The 13,517-nt window shown below is 36.0% G+C and overlaps 1 protein-coding gene across 1 annotated transcript in view; it reads left to right on the forward strand.

Moving 5' to 3' along the window:
• Positions 1-13,517, forward strand: part of LOC120331185 (uncharacterized) — a 105,560-nt gene that overhangs the window by 24,626 nt on the left and 67,417 nt on the right. The gene's annotated exons all lie outside the window — the stretch shown is intronic.

Below are 13,517 nucleotides of genomic sequence, written 5' to 3' on the forward strand. Positions count from 1 at the left end.
CACTATAACAGGGCTACTCAACTATTTTCACCAAAGGATTACAGAAATTTAAGCTTTACATATATCTTTAGGTTGACACTATAACAGGGTTACTTATATTTTTTCACCAAATATTCGCAAACAAAATTCAAAATTTACATATAGCTTCAGGGAGACACGATAGTATACCTATGGTTACATTGTCAACATAAAGTTAATTTTTTCTCGACTGATATGTTTGGATTGCTTAAAGATATCATTTTCGAAAATTTAGTATTGATGAATCAAATCAAGTGTTACAAGTTTAATAATTTGTCTAAAATAGGGGTCTTCACAAAGTTCATCAGTTTTTTTTTAAGAGTTTAAAAGTTTTAAGAATGAAAAAGTGATAAAATATCCCGCATATTTTGAGCACATACATATTTTAATACGCAGAGAAAATAAAAATGCTCATAAAATATGGCGATGCGTGGTAACCATAAAGCCAAGCAACTCTGACCTCGTTTTGTAGTTTCGTATCCAACTGCATAATATAGAGCCTTTCGCGACATCGGAAGGTTATAAAACGAGCAAGAGGTCAGTTTTGAAAACTCGTCCCGTGAATGCCTCCACGCGATAACTTTAATAAAAGGAAAAAAAGGACTTTGAATTCATATATGTCACAAGAATGCGAGATAATATTAAAGGTTGCTGTTTGATTAGGTCAAATCATTTTTAAGTTCATGAACAAGTTGAACTATGATATAACGCAAGCTCACGAATATACTCGCGTATTTCGTGGCAAGAGAATATGCTATTTTTATTTATTACTCGAGTCAGTTTATTAAAACAATATCAGTCATTGAAAGCGACTTGATATGAGAAACACCTAAGATAATTTTGGAAATTAGTTTTATAATGTTTTATAATTGTTTTATAATGACTTGACTTTAAGCCAAAGTTGACTAAAACACAAACCAAATTGATATTAATCATGTCAATAGAGTTGGTAGTAGGTTACCGTTACGTCAGTTCACAGCTCATGTGTGTCAGAATCTTCAAATTAAAAAAAAAAAAAAATATTCACCAGACCTTGTTTACCTAAGTCGCACAGTTCATCGACATGCACCATATTATCTCAAATATGCAATTTGAGATTGCTACGTTCAAACAGAATAATGTATATGAATGAAGAAAGAACAGACACAACTACAAATGCGCTGTACAATTACATAATATATAAAATAAAGCAAATATATGTTGTAAACTTGGACACGAATTTGCAGTAACTTACAAAGGACACAAATTGCCACAGAAAGATAAACTGAGTTCATAAGCATATTCTCAACATTGCTTGATGGTTTTATTCCCATCGGCTTTTTGGGAAATGCGAAAATCTAATTTAACTTCAATCAGTGTGATTTGTTTCTGATGGTTTGCTCGAAGTCCTAAATGAGGAAAGTCAAAGTTGAATGCTGTCAAAATCTTGGACTGAGTTTCAGGTTGTTTGAGAAATTTAAAGTTGTAATGGAAAAATTTGGTTCAATTGAACTCTTGGTATTTTTTATATACCATTGTATAAATGGAGAATGTCTGGTTGGAGAAAACTGATATACAACACAGGAACAGAGCTACAAAGCCATGAGGATGATGCAGACCAGCATAACATATTTCAATGATAAGAGACTGATATACATTCCATCCATTGCTGTTTTAATTTATTCATTGGAAGAAGTCTCAAATCCAAATATCTTTATATTGAAAAAAATTGAAATGAAATCTTTATCGTTTAAAGTAAATGAATGTTCAGACGTAATATAACATTTTTTATTGCAAAAGATATATTGTTGAAAAATAAAAAAATTTGTGCAATATTTCTCGATATTTCAAAAGATGTTTGTTTTTCATCTACTCTATCTAGCGATCAATATAATGGGGGTAGATCTGAAAAATAGTGCAACAGTAGTAAAAGTGTCATAAGTGTTCATTTTTATGAGTGTGCAATATACGGCATAGGGCGAACGTTAAATTTATTTTTTGCATCTACGTTGTAGAAAAGGTTCAGATATTCAAGAAAGAAATCAACGATTTAACGAGGAAAAATGCACAGCCAGCTTCAACTATCGGATGTCTTACAACTCCGAAAATCAAGATTCAGCCTCGTACAGTGGATGTAGATTTCTATGGAAGCGCTGCCAAGGATGCTGAATATAAGCCAGAGCTTGGTTTCAGCCAGCACACTCAGAAGCAACCTGGCAAAGAAATATCCATGGAAAGCTTTTTTTCGGATGGCAAATCGAGAGTTGCTCTAGTCGGGGGAGCCGGATATGGCAAAACCGAAATGTCTAAAAGTTTCTCCGTTGATGTGCTTGATCAAAAGATACCAGAGCTTAGAGGAGTCGAGGTTGTTCGTCACATTAACTTTCGAGATCTTCTATCTAAGAAGGAAGTCAGTCTCGGGGAATTATTATTTGGAGATACAGATTTGGATGAAGATGTCCGAGATCATGGTGTTGGATGGATCAGATTGCATCCCGAAAAGTTTCTTCTCGTAATTGATGGAGCTGATCAATACGCTTCCCCTCAAGATCTTGGCAAATTATGCGGTAACGTCAATCACTATGTTAAAGCAGATCCCAAGCTCATTATAAATCTCATCCTAGCTCAAAAGCTTTTACCCGGCATCAAGCTTCTCTATTCATCACGTGAACACGTTTTACGTTTCTTCGAAGGAGAAGTCCGTCCTGAGAGAGTCATCGCTTTAGCAGGTTTCGATGAAGAAAGTGTGGAAAAGCTCATTTACGCATTTAGCGGAGAGCATGGCGAATATGTCATGAATCGTCTCAAGAAAGAAGCACGCGGCTTACTCTCTCTTTGCTCTATTCCGATGTTTCTCGTTCTTACAGTAACTGTGCTGATACTGTACAGAAACCTCAATCCCCGAAAAATGACCGACATCCTGCTTCTCGTCTTGCTGAATACCATGAAATCAGAGCATATGAGAGCAGGTGGAAGAGAGGATGTATCTATTTACGAAGTGTTCAACAGGTTGAAGAAAATGTCGTTTGACGGAATGAGGAACAAGAAAGTTACTTTCGCCGAATCAGATTTACCGGAAGGAATCACCATTGATCACTTGAAAGATATCATGATTCCAATACTAAGATCAATTGGAATCAACCAACGGCTCTTCGAAAAGAACTTTGTATTCTTTTTCATCCACCAGTCCATTCAGGTTCGTAATCTAAGGCGTGGGTTTAGGGCGTGGTACCTTGGAAGTAGAAAAACTCATGTAACATATGGTTTGACGTGTTTCGGCTTTAAAAAAATTTTTTCAATGATTTGATGGAAAAAATTACAATTTTGAGTTTAGTTAAACTTACTTTCTTATTTGCTTCGAATTAAAACCAGGTTCGCATGCACCAGATCTTTAATTTCCAATACAAGGTACAGAATAATGTTTTCTCAATTGGTTCTAATTTTCATGGAAGAGTAGTAGTCTCAGCCCTGTGTAATTTTTGTCGGTTCCGATTTATTATCAAACCATATATATTTGGTCGGATTGAACAACTTATTATCGACCAGACTCATTAAAACTGCTTCTGTGGCTCCATCTCGTTTGAAACTTGTTGATAAACTGAATCACCGACGACAAACGAATAAATCTCTTCTGTCAATTTGTTGAAAAGCTTAAATCAATCACTCAAAACTGTCGAGGCTCACTAAACGGGATTGCAAAAGGGTGGGGTTGTCGGGACCGGGTGAAATTTTTTTATCTTTCTAAGTTGATGAAACGAGAGAACTTTAATTATTTCACTTTCCCTGTTGCTGATGATGTCATAACGTCAGTGTAGCATGACTCTCAAGCTATTCCAGAACAGACCTTCATCCACCTACACACACATTACACACAAAGCTATTGGCAGCGTTGTAAATATTGAAAACAGTTTTATTACAGTAGTGCACAATGGACTCAAACTGACAAGATATTAGTCACTGTCCGGCGTCTCGAAATGAAAATTGCTTTAGCAGTATCATTCATGCAACCCTGTCCAACTTTGGTGTTGCCTGTAGCTTGGCTCAGGAAACATTCTTTTTAATTTCTGAATGAGTTCTCATGATCCTGCTTTGAGCAAACGTCTGTAGATATATCTGCTACAAATTCTAAATTAATTATACGACGACATACCCTCATGGTAATTGTGCTGTGACAATTTTATTTGACGACGGTATTCACCCATCACAGTTTTGGATCATATGTAGAATAAGGTCTGTGTACATAAAAAACTTTCATAATCACGGGCGTAAGAACTGTTTTTATGGGGGTTGAAATAGCTGAATCATTATTATTAGAAAACAAATTCGTCATTAAAGACATAACTAAGCACAGTCGAATACTGAAAACGTTATCGCGTACGTTTTCAACTAAAGCAATATAAATATTCATATATTAACCGTAAAAGTTGAGTAATATACATTGAGGAAACAAACGAGGCAGTTAATAAAACATAAAAGATAACCCGGAGGGATGATCGGGTGGCTGCGAAACTGGTTTGATCTTGGGAATATATTCGAATTCCGTTTTTCATTCTGGTGTTTTTTCTTATCCTATCTTTTGGTCGAACAGGAAGCACTTGCTGCTCTTTACGTTGCTGAAATGCCGACTAAGGAATTCGAAAAGTTTGTTTCAACTGAACTCCATTTATCGCATTGGGTCGTAGTTCGTCGAATCTTATGCGGCTCTATACTGAATCCCGAGACATCCAAGATTGCAATGGGAGACGCAGCTGATGTTGGAATTCTTAAACAGGGTGAGCTCATCGTTAGTAGAAATCGTTTGTGTGTGTTATCGGGCGTTTCCCATACGTATGAGTGATTCAATATATGTTTATTTTAGCTCGCTTAATAACCAACAAGAAGAAACATTGTTATTTATCACTTATCGTGGGCTTAATCACTGACTTGTATTTGCATTACATAGTTTGAGATACAGAAATCATGTTCCAAACATGCCCACCACATCTTTAACCGCAGCCATAGGATATTTATTATTGACAACTGTCTCCGGCTTGAAAAACTTTCACCTCTTACTCCCAGTTTATCAGCTGATGGAGAAATAAACTTTTGACATAAAATCGCGGTTTGTAAGCCATCTTTAATGGACTTGTAGAGAAGCTCAGTGGAATAAAATTCTTACATTTTTTTTTAAAACATTGAAATTATGTATAGTCCGATTTTCACCAATAACACTCCAAGCAATCCAGATTTTTGAAATTATTCCAAACTCCAAATTTTGTCCAACTAGCATTGAATTAGGAGAAAACTGATGTTTTAATGCAAAGGTCAGAAAGGCCATATTTAAAATGTGACCAATAATGCTGTTTGGGTTGCGAGGGAGGATGTTCCAATTAATATATATCAAGCGCTTGTCCCTGATTGGTATTCGCCTGTTAGGTTTAGTTATTTTCACTAGTCGCGCTCCACTGATTCTATTGGCAGAGTTGTTAGATAACCAAAGTAAACCAAACTTTATGATTTAATGAATAATTTTCTGAATGCAACGTTTTGCTTGAAAGGTATTGATCTGAAGAATAAGAGATCAATCTTGTTATCAAGCTTGAAGGGTCTGATTCGACCTGGCTGGTTTCAACGTAAGTTCAAAGGAACAGTGGCAGCACAGAGGGAAGATCTACTCGAGCTCATGCATGTACTCGAAGAGTGTGGGGATGCTACTGATGACGTCATCAAATCATCCATCCGTGAGATTAGATTCAGCTACATGCCTCTCACTCCAAGTGATAAATTCACTCTGGCATCTGTTCTCGGTCGTTGTTCTCGTCTCGATGACCTATGGCTGGGTGGTGTACCTCTCACATCATCTGATCTCGAACTCCTTGCTTCATCAATGCAAAGTTCGAATATCAAGGTCAGGGTTGAATAAACCTACTATTTAATTGAAATCGTCTTTAATTTCACTAAATCAATCCAACAACAGTCCATGATAATTGACAGGTGTTGCTTGGTATGTCATTGTAAAAGAATTTGTAACAGTTGCAATAATGATGAATCACAGGTAATATCTGGTAATTTTACAGATATTTTAGCAGTACCAGGCCTCTAATGTTACTATGAAATTTTTAATCAGATGCTAAACTCAACATTTCAAATACTGATTGACCAAAATTTTGACTCCCAACACCACTCCCTACTCCACAAATGCAACATTCTGTCAACAATATTTCACTCCGAAATTGTAGTCTGATATCAGACTCCACTAAATTATACAATACAGCTCTGACTCTAACATCAGACTAAATCCGCTCAGACATCGTCACAATTCCACTCACTTCTCCGATTTAAAATTTTATTTTTATATCCTCGCTTGATCACCTTTAATTCAATAGGTGATTGAGTGTTCTCTCTGCACAAAGCTTTAGTCAAGCAACTAAGCTACTGCATATCCTTGCTGTTGACATTCCGCATAACTTGTGTTGGTAATCAGTGATGTTAGATCCATATCGACCGATATTGTGGATAATTAGTGATTATGCGAAAAATATCATAATTTTGACAAATTTTTTTCTTTGAAAATATTTAAAAAATAGTTTTCCTTAGACCAAGTGCATATTTAACCTAACTATGTGTGAGCTATTGATGAGCTTTCATATAAACAGTTGCAATCTTCGTTTTTTCCTATTTCGAATACTACTAATGACTACATTAGTGGTTCTCAACCGCCGGTCCGCGTCAACCTTGCTGACGGTCCGCCAAATATATTCCAATATAAATATATTATAAGCAAATTGCAAAATACAAAGTATTGACTGCATGTCCATTCATTTTGTGATTTTTTAACTCCTATTGAATCGTAGTACCGGTATTAGTCTAACAACCAAACTTGATGAGAAGTCCACTGTCGATGTTTCCAGAGAATTTCGTGCGGCCCGCGAAGCATTCAGTGTCAGTATTATTAATATTACTGGCAACACTATTTCCAATACATCTATTTTAATGGATCATCATTGACATTTAATTTTGTCAATACTTTAACAATGAATCAAAATGACCATTGTCTTCGGCATAGTTACGCTATCTTATCAGAAAACGCACAAAGATTAACGGAGAAGGGGTAACATTATTTTGTGGAATGTTTCGGCGCACGATACACGGGATATTTGAAAGTAATAAAAAGTTTATAACTTCAGCTCAATGATTAAAACAACGGAAGATCTTGAAAAAATGTCCACGTTTCAATAATCGGTTAATTGTCACAGGAGGAATTCATTCACATTTTCTGTATTCGAAGTCTTGCCAAATGCGGATCTTCCGAAGCAGAAAAACACCACGTTCTGGAATAGTAAATATACAGTTGCGGTTCAGGTTCGTAATGAGAAGGAAGATTTGAATTTCCGGCGCAATCTACATTTCTAGCCCTCACTCTATAAAATCGTAACTGGATTATTTCTAATTTTATTTTAGCTGAACGGAGGCTGTAGTGTTTTTTATGGCGGGGGCTTTGTACAAAAGTTCCCGAAATACGTCCCTGAAGCATTATTGACTAGAATTTTGCATCTTAACTCGACACAAAGTGTCATAAAGGAAGGTTCGATGAGACATAGGTTGAAATACGTTTGAGCGCAATGTCAAAATTACCAAAAAGGGGGAGGGGATTGAAAAGAATCCGAAAATTACTATAAAACTGTCGCCACAATTAGGCATGATGATTCTGCATTTGCGCAAAGTATGCAATCGGCCAATGCGAGTCTATTCATAGTTTGCTTTATTAATTTGAATTTGTGTGTTTAATATAACCTGCGGTTGCGTCGACTAAATAAGAACATTATTATGAAATACCACGACAATCCACAGCTATAAAATAGTGTTTCAAACTACCCGTATTATATTTAGTTTTGATTCGTATTTTTGCATTGTTACGAATCATACAAATTTGATCTGTTCTTGCAAAACAGTTTCCGCTCTACCGCAATGCTACCACTAAAGATTATTTCCTAGATGTCAACGTTAGAGAAATCCCTAGATCTGCGATAAAACCTTAAAGACTACAATTTATTTTTTTGATTGTACAGTGATACCCCGGTAGTCGACTAAAAATGCTGCGGTATTCAAACAGAAATTCGGATCATGAACGCTCGAGCCAGGCAGAGCTCGCGGCCGAGTGAGATGACGCCACAAAATATCCCAACTTAATCGACACAGCTCATGACTGACAGACGAAAATCTTAGTATGCAATTGAGACTTGCCAAGTCATCTCGACTCATCTGTTCGTCTTTATATAAAGCGCTTAGTAAAGCTAAAAATTTCCAAAATTCGTCACTGAACATAATATTCATTGACTGTTCCTTTCTATTTTATGCTGCAATATATCCGTATGGATGCAGTTGTTTGTTTTTGTTAATAAAAATTAACAGGTAGAAAGACTAAAAAGGCGCTTACTCAGCGGTGACTGGTTAAAATGGTTCACGATAACCGAGTAGTTTGATAGCACATAGTACGGTACCTGATTGAAAAGTTCGCACCTTCCATAATTTGACAGTAGGCCTATAATTTAGCGAAGTTTGATAGTAAAATGGAGGCATGAAAACCCAGTTGGTGGTGTTGACAGGACAGAGGAAGAGACTGCTACTTCAACTCTTTACAACATGCCCCGAAATGCTCTTGAAAACAAATATCCCGAGCTCAGTGAGAGAGCCATTGAATTACTGCTGGTTTTTTGTACAACTTACCTTTGTGAGAAAAGCTTTTCAACGTTACCTCTCATCAAGACCAAACAGAGAAATCGCGTGGAAGTCAACGCTTTACGTCGCCTTGCAGAAACTTTATTAGAGCCACGTTTAAAACGTATAATATCGAAACGACAGCAGCTAATTCCTCATTAAATTGGATTATATATATCTCTTCTTTTGCACCGCCTCATTTTGTCGTAATTGCATTCTTTTGATTATCTTTTGTAATCATGACATTTTTGGTTAATTTTGAAGGTCCGCCAGTCCTCAAAATTTGTTTTGGAATTTTACCGGTCCGCGAACTGAAAAAGGTTGAGAACCACTGGACTACATAATGTAACAATAAAATAAAGCAGACCTCCCCATTCCCACACTTCAGTAAATAATGCGGTAAAGACAGGTTAAAGTAATAGACAATGGGTCATCTGCTGTTAACAATTTTGTAACCATTACCTAAAGCAAATGCCACACCATGCTCATAGTTCATTATGTTGAAATTCTTATTTGCAGATAAAGAAGGCTTATTTTGGAATTCCGGTGAGTTTATTGAAAGTGATTTTCGTTTCATTTTGATATTTTAATGCAAAATAACTTTTTATTTTCATACCTTGCTATGTAAGCTACTCATCTCTATTTCTTCAAATTTTTCTCAATGAAATTATTTTTCTATTCAGAATGAAGCCAAAGAAAAAGTGAGTCGGTTAAATTTATTTGTTATGGATCTCGAGTCCAATCCTTTGAACATTTACCTCGGTCAGTGTGTAATAGATTAGGCTATGTCGATTCTTTTCCGCAGTCATTGGATGTTTGCCACGGAAAAAATATCGATTCAAATGTATTTATTGCGTGTTACCAGCTTGGTTACATCATTTCGACTGCGACCCTCTAGTGCTCAGTTCAAATTACGCATGATTGTCGAGTTTTGAAAAGCAAGTTGTCGCCCCTGTGATTATTGGTTCACACCAAGGGTTCCCCCCAGCAAAAATTAAGGTTGCAAACCGTTTTATGCGAAACGATGAAAACCACTCCCTGCACCAGTTTTCCCCAAGCCTCCCGAGATATTCTATTTCTTCATTTTTGTCTTTCTAAGCAAAGTAGTAAAATTTTTAATGAATTTTTAGTTTACCTTCATATTACTCCTAACAATTTGGAAACGTTTCTTTGACCAGGTTACGCCACTGTTGCTCAAAAATCGCTTTGTAATAAATTTGAATCAAGTTTTATAAATAAAGTAAAACACATATCGGCCCATTTACGAATAGGATCTTCCTTTGCGTTAGTTTTGTTCAATATCGATTCTGCTTCTCTCGATTTTCACTCTCTATTGCGTCTCCATTTACACTGAAGTGAATTTTTTATCATTTTAACTATGTTCATCCAATGTGTACTTTCGGTTTGTGATAAAATAAACTACTGACTATCACAGAAAATATAGTCAAATCACTTTTACTTTTTCGAGGTTTTCGCACAAAGGTCTCGCCCAGGTTCTCTGATCTCTTGGCCATATATAACCAGTGTGATATCCATGCATAAGCAAATATACAGGGTGGTCGCTAGAAATACAGAAAATTTGTTAAACTATTCATTTTCCTGGTATTCTGACTTTGCAACCAGATCTGTAGTTTTACTTTGTAAAGTTAATCTTTTGCTTTACAGATGCTTACTGCCGGATCTGATGATGAAGTGAGTTGACTTGTTTGAATTATAGTTTCAGTATGAAATTGTTTTATATTCACCGCATGAATTCCGTCCCGTACAAAGTGTCGACTCCTATTCTCAGGTTTTGAAGATTTCAATCAATTTATTGAATTTAAACCCGGCCACGTCTTAAATATTGAAACTTGTAGAATAATAACAATTTTTATTGTAATCAAAACTTAAAATGATTATTGTGGTGTTCCTGTTATCAGTATGACGACATCTGATCTAATTCAAAATATCCTAGAAGGTATGAAAAATTTGGGCTGACTGGTTTGACCAGGGCTCGAACTCAAGATCTGTGACTGCTAATTCCATCATTTCTTAAGTATTACCCCGAGCCATACTACAAATGCCATCACTGTTTAATTTACAAAGTTTCATTTTGTTTTAGTTTAGAAGGTTTTTTGATGAAGCAGTCAAGGTGAGTTGATTATACTTGTTCGGTTATTTCTCTTTCAACAGCATTCCTTTATCATATTACTCTGAACAAGGCACCAGACAAGCATTCCACCTCACTTTGCCTGTAATCTACCTGTTATGCAAACTCCATTCTCTATAATTGACCAAATTTATACAAATTAGGTTCGAAACACGTTAAATAAACACTTTTTCCTGATTTCCCCCCCTCAATTTTAGGAAAAAAAGTTTGTGTAAAGTGGCTTATCACTCTGAATAAAGCCTTAGATAAGCAGTTACAAAAATTTTTCAAAGAACAAAACGTGAAGATCGTTGGACTAACCCGGGCTTGAACTCGGGTTCCTCAATCTGTGGGGTCGTCTTTTACATCGGTAATCCAGATGTTATGCAGACTCCATACAAGGCTTTAGACAAGTAGTTGACCAAATGTATCTAAACCACGTCCGTAATTTTCTTAAATTTCAGTAAATTGAATGCATTGAATAAGAATATATATTGTGAAAGTCGGAATTTGGCATTCAATTATTAAGGCTGGAAATAAATGTTTTAGATAATTTTAATCGTTCCGTCCCATGCGGTACTTTTCCAATGTATATTCACGCATTGAAAATTAATTTACGCATATTATTCACTCAATATATTTACGATATCGACACCAAGTTAAAACTGCACAGTGAATAAAAAGTCTGTTTAAAGTCATTCAACCAACCCTATAATTCACACTGAAACCGTTTTAAGATTAACTCAGCATTTCATAAACTTAGTTTTGCAACCTTTGGCTCATATTATCCCGGGGGCATAAATAGCAGTGTGATGTCATAGTATGTCATCAAAAAAAACCTCTCATATATAAACCGCTTATGACGTCATTTATTCTTTCCCACTGTAACAATCCATACTGTCTCAAGCCCAATGTGTATTCTCATTACACTGAGTGCAAACATGGAACGTTTTTCTGAATTCTTGTTGTGTAAAAATCGATTCTCCGCAACTAATGAATCAATCGATTCATTTTTGAAAAATGAAACTTTTTTCTACAAGGGTAATCAATTTACTTCAAGCCCCGTGCGGCCCGATATTTTACTCAAAATTCTGCTGTTTTAATTTAATTGAAGGGGAACACTTTTTATTCCATCATGCTTCACTGTTCCGGTCACCTTTGTCCGCCGACCATGCTCATCTAATTCCTCACCGGTACCGATGTCCTTCGTGTTCCTATATATGAGTATTGCTCCCTTGTTTATAGAATGCTCCACCTCTCCCACATGATAAAGCTGTTATATTCTGCGACATCTTGCCTCATATCACTGAGGTGATGTGGCTGTACTACAGAGTAGAACCTGAAGATATTGAGATGATTCAGAGAAAATTGGATTTATTTCCAACAACGGTGAGAATTGTTTGCATTGAATTTCAGATATGTTCCGTTCTATTAAGAATGCAAAACATAATATTGATGCATGTGTGGGGACTCAGTGATTGGTTCTTGGTCTGAGAGGAAAGCTCAGCAAATCCATGTTTGGCCCATGTTTCATGAAACAATAGTAAAAAGTAAACCAGACGAAATCCATGCATGACCAGCTCATATCAAGTTTAATGTGATTTTCTTGTAAATTCACTGATAATTTGGGAAAATGATGAGAAAACATTCTTACTCATTGACTCATAATATTACAATTGGGGTGGATATTATTATATAGGCGGAGTGGAAAGCCTATGAGACGGTTAAGAAGCTGTCACCAAGCAACAGTCCCTACAATGAATCCAGTGCAGCAGATTTGATTGTTATTTAGAGTTTACTTTGCCATTTCCAACATTGATAGAAGTGATAATCTATCTTGAATGGTTCAAGCCATCTGATAAGATTTCCTATCCCCGATATCTGTGATTCTGTATAATTTTCTAATGAATATTTATTATTGTTTGTTATAGGAACTGAGGGTGGTGATATACGATCATGACGTCAAATGGGTTATACTTCGTCAAAGAAGATCTGAGCAACGACAGAAATAAACAAACTTGAGTTGACTTTCATGAAATCATTTGTTGAAGAAAGATTTCAATATTCAGACGATTTTATTTTTCCGAACTTTGATTCCGATGAGAACGATGTTGTGAAACTATTGTATTTTAATGATTTCACTGTTAATTTTACCGCTCATTTTGAACAGCAAGTCTGTTATTTCATTACATTCAAATATATCCGGTTGAAGTGAACTTAACACTATGTTGGCGTCGCAAGTTGAATATCTCGGGTTCAAACCCCAAGCCCACCGCCTCACTCAGGGTCTAATAAATTTAAGACGCGAAAATATCAGTTTCTTATGTATCAGTGACTGCTCGCACATAGCCTTGTTTGGGATGAAACTGTGAAACATCTTATGAAATAGATTCACGAGAACATGAAAAAGCAAGTTCTTTGACCATGGTGAGGTGGCGGGAATGGGGTTTGAACCCGAGATTTTCAGAACCACTTTTTATATCGTGAACATTTCTGATTTATTCACAACTTTATCTTTATTCAGTCTCACATTATACAGTTGTGTCAGCATGCTTTATATTATATAACGTACGTAATCTAGTATTTCACATAAACGCTCAATTTTTCTGAACAAAGCTCCTAACACGCAGTTTACGCATATAGCTACTATTACGAGCAAGAAATTTGAACTCTAGATTTATAAGCCTGGCTCTGT

This window comes from Styela clava, chromosome 6 (assembly GCF_964204865.1).
Source record: "Styela clava chromosome 6, kaStyClav1.hap1.2, whole genome shotgun sequence".
NCBI classification, from domain to species: Eukaryota; Metazoa; Chordata; class Ascidiacea; order Stolidobranchia; family Styelidae; genus Styela; species Styela clava.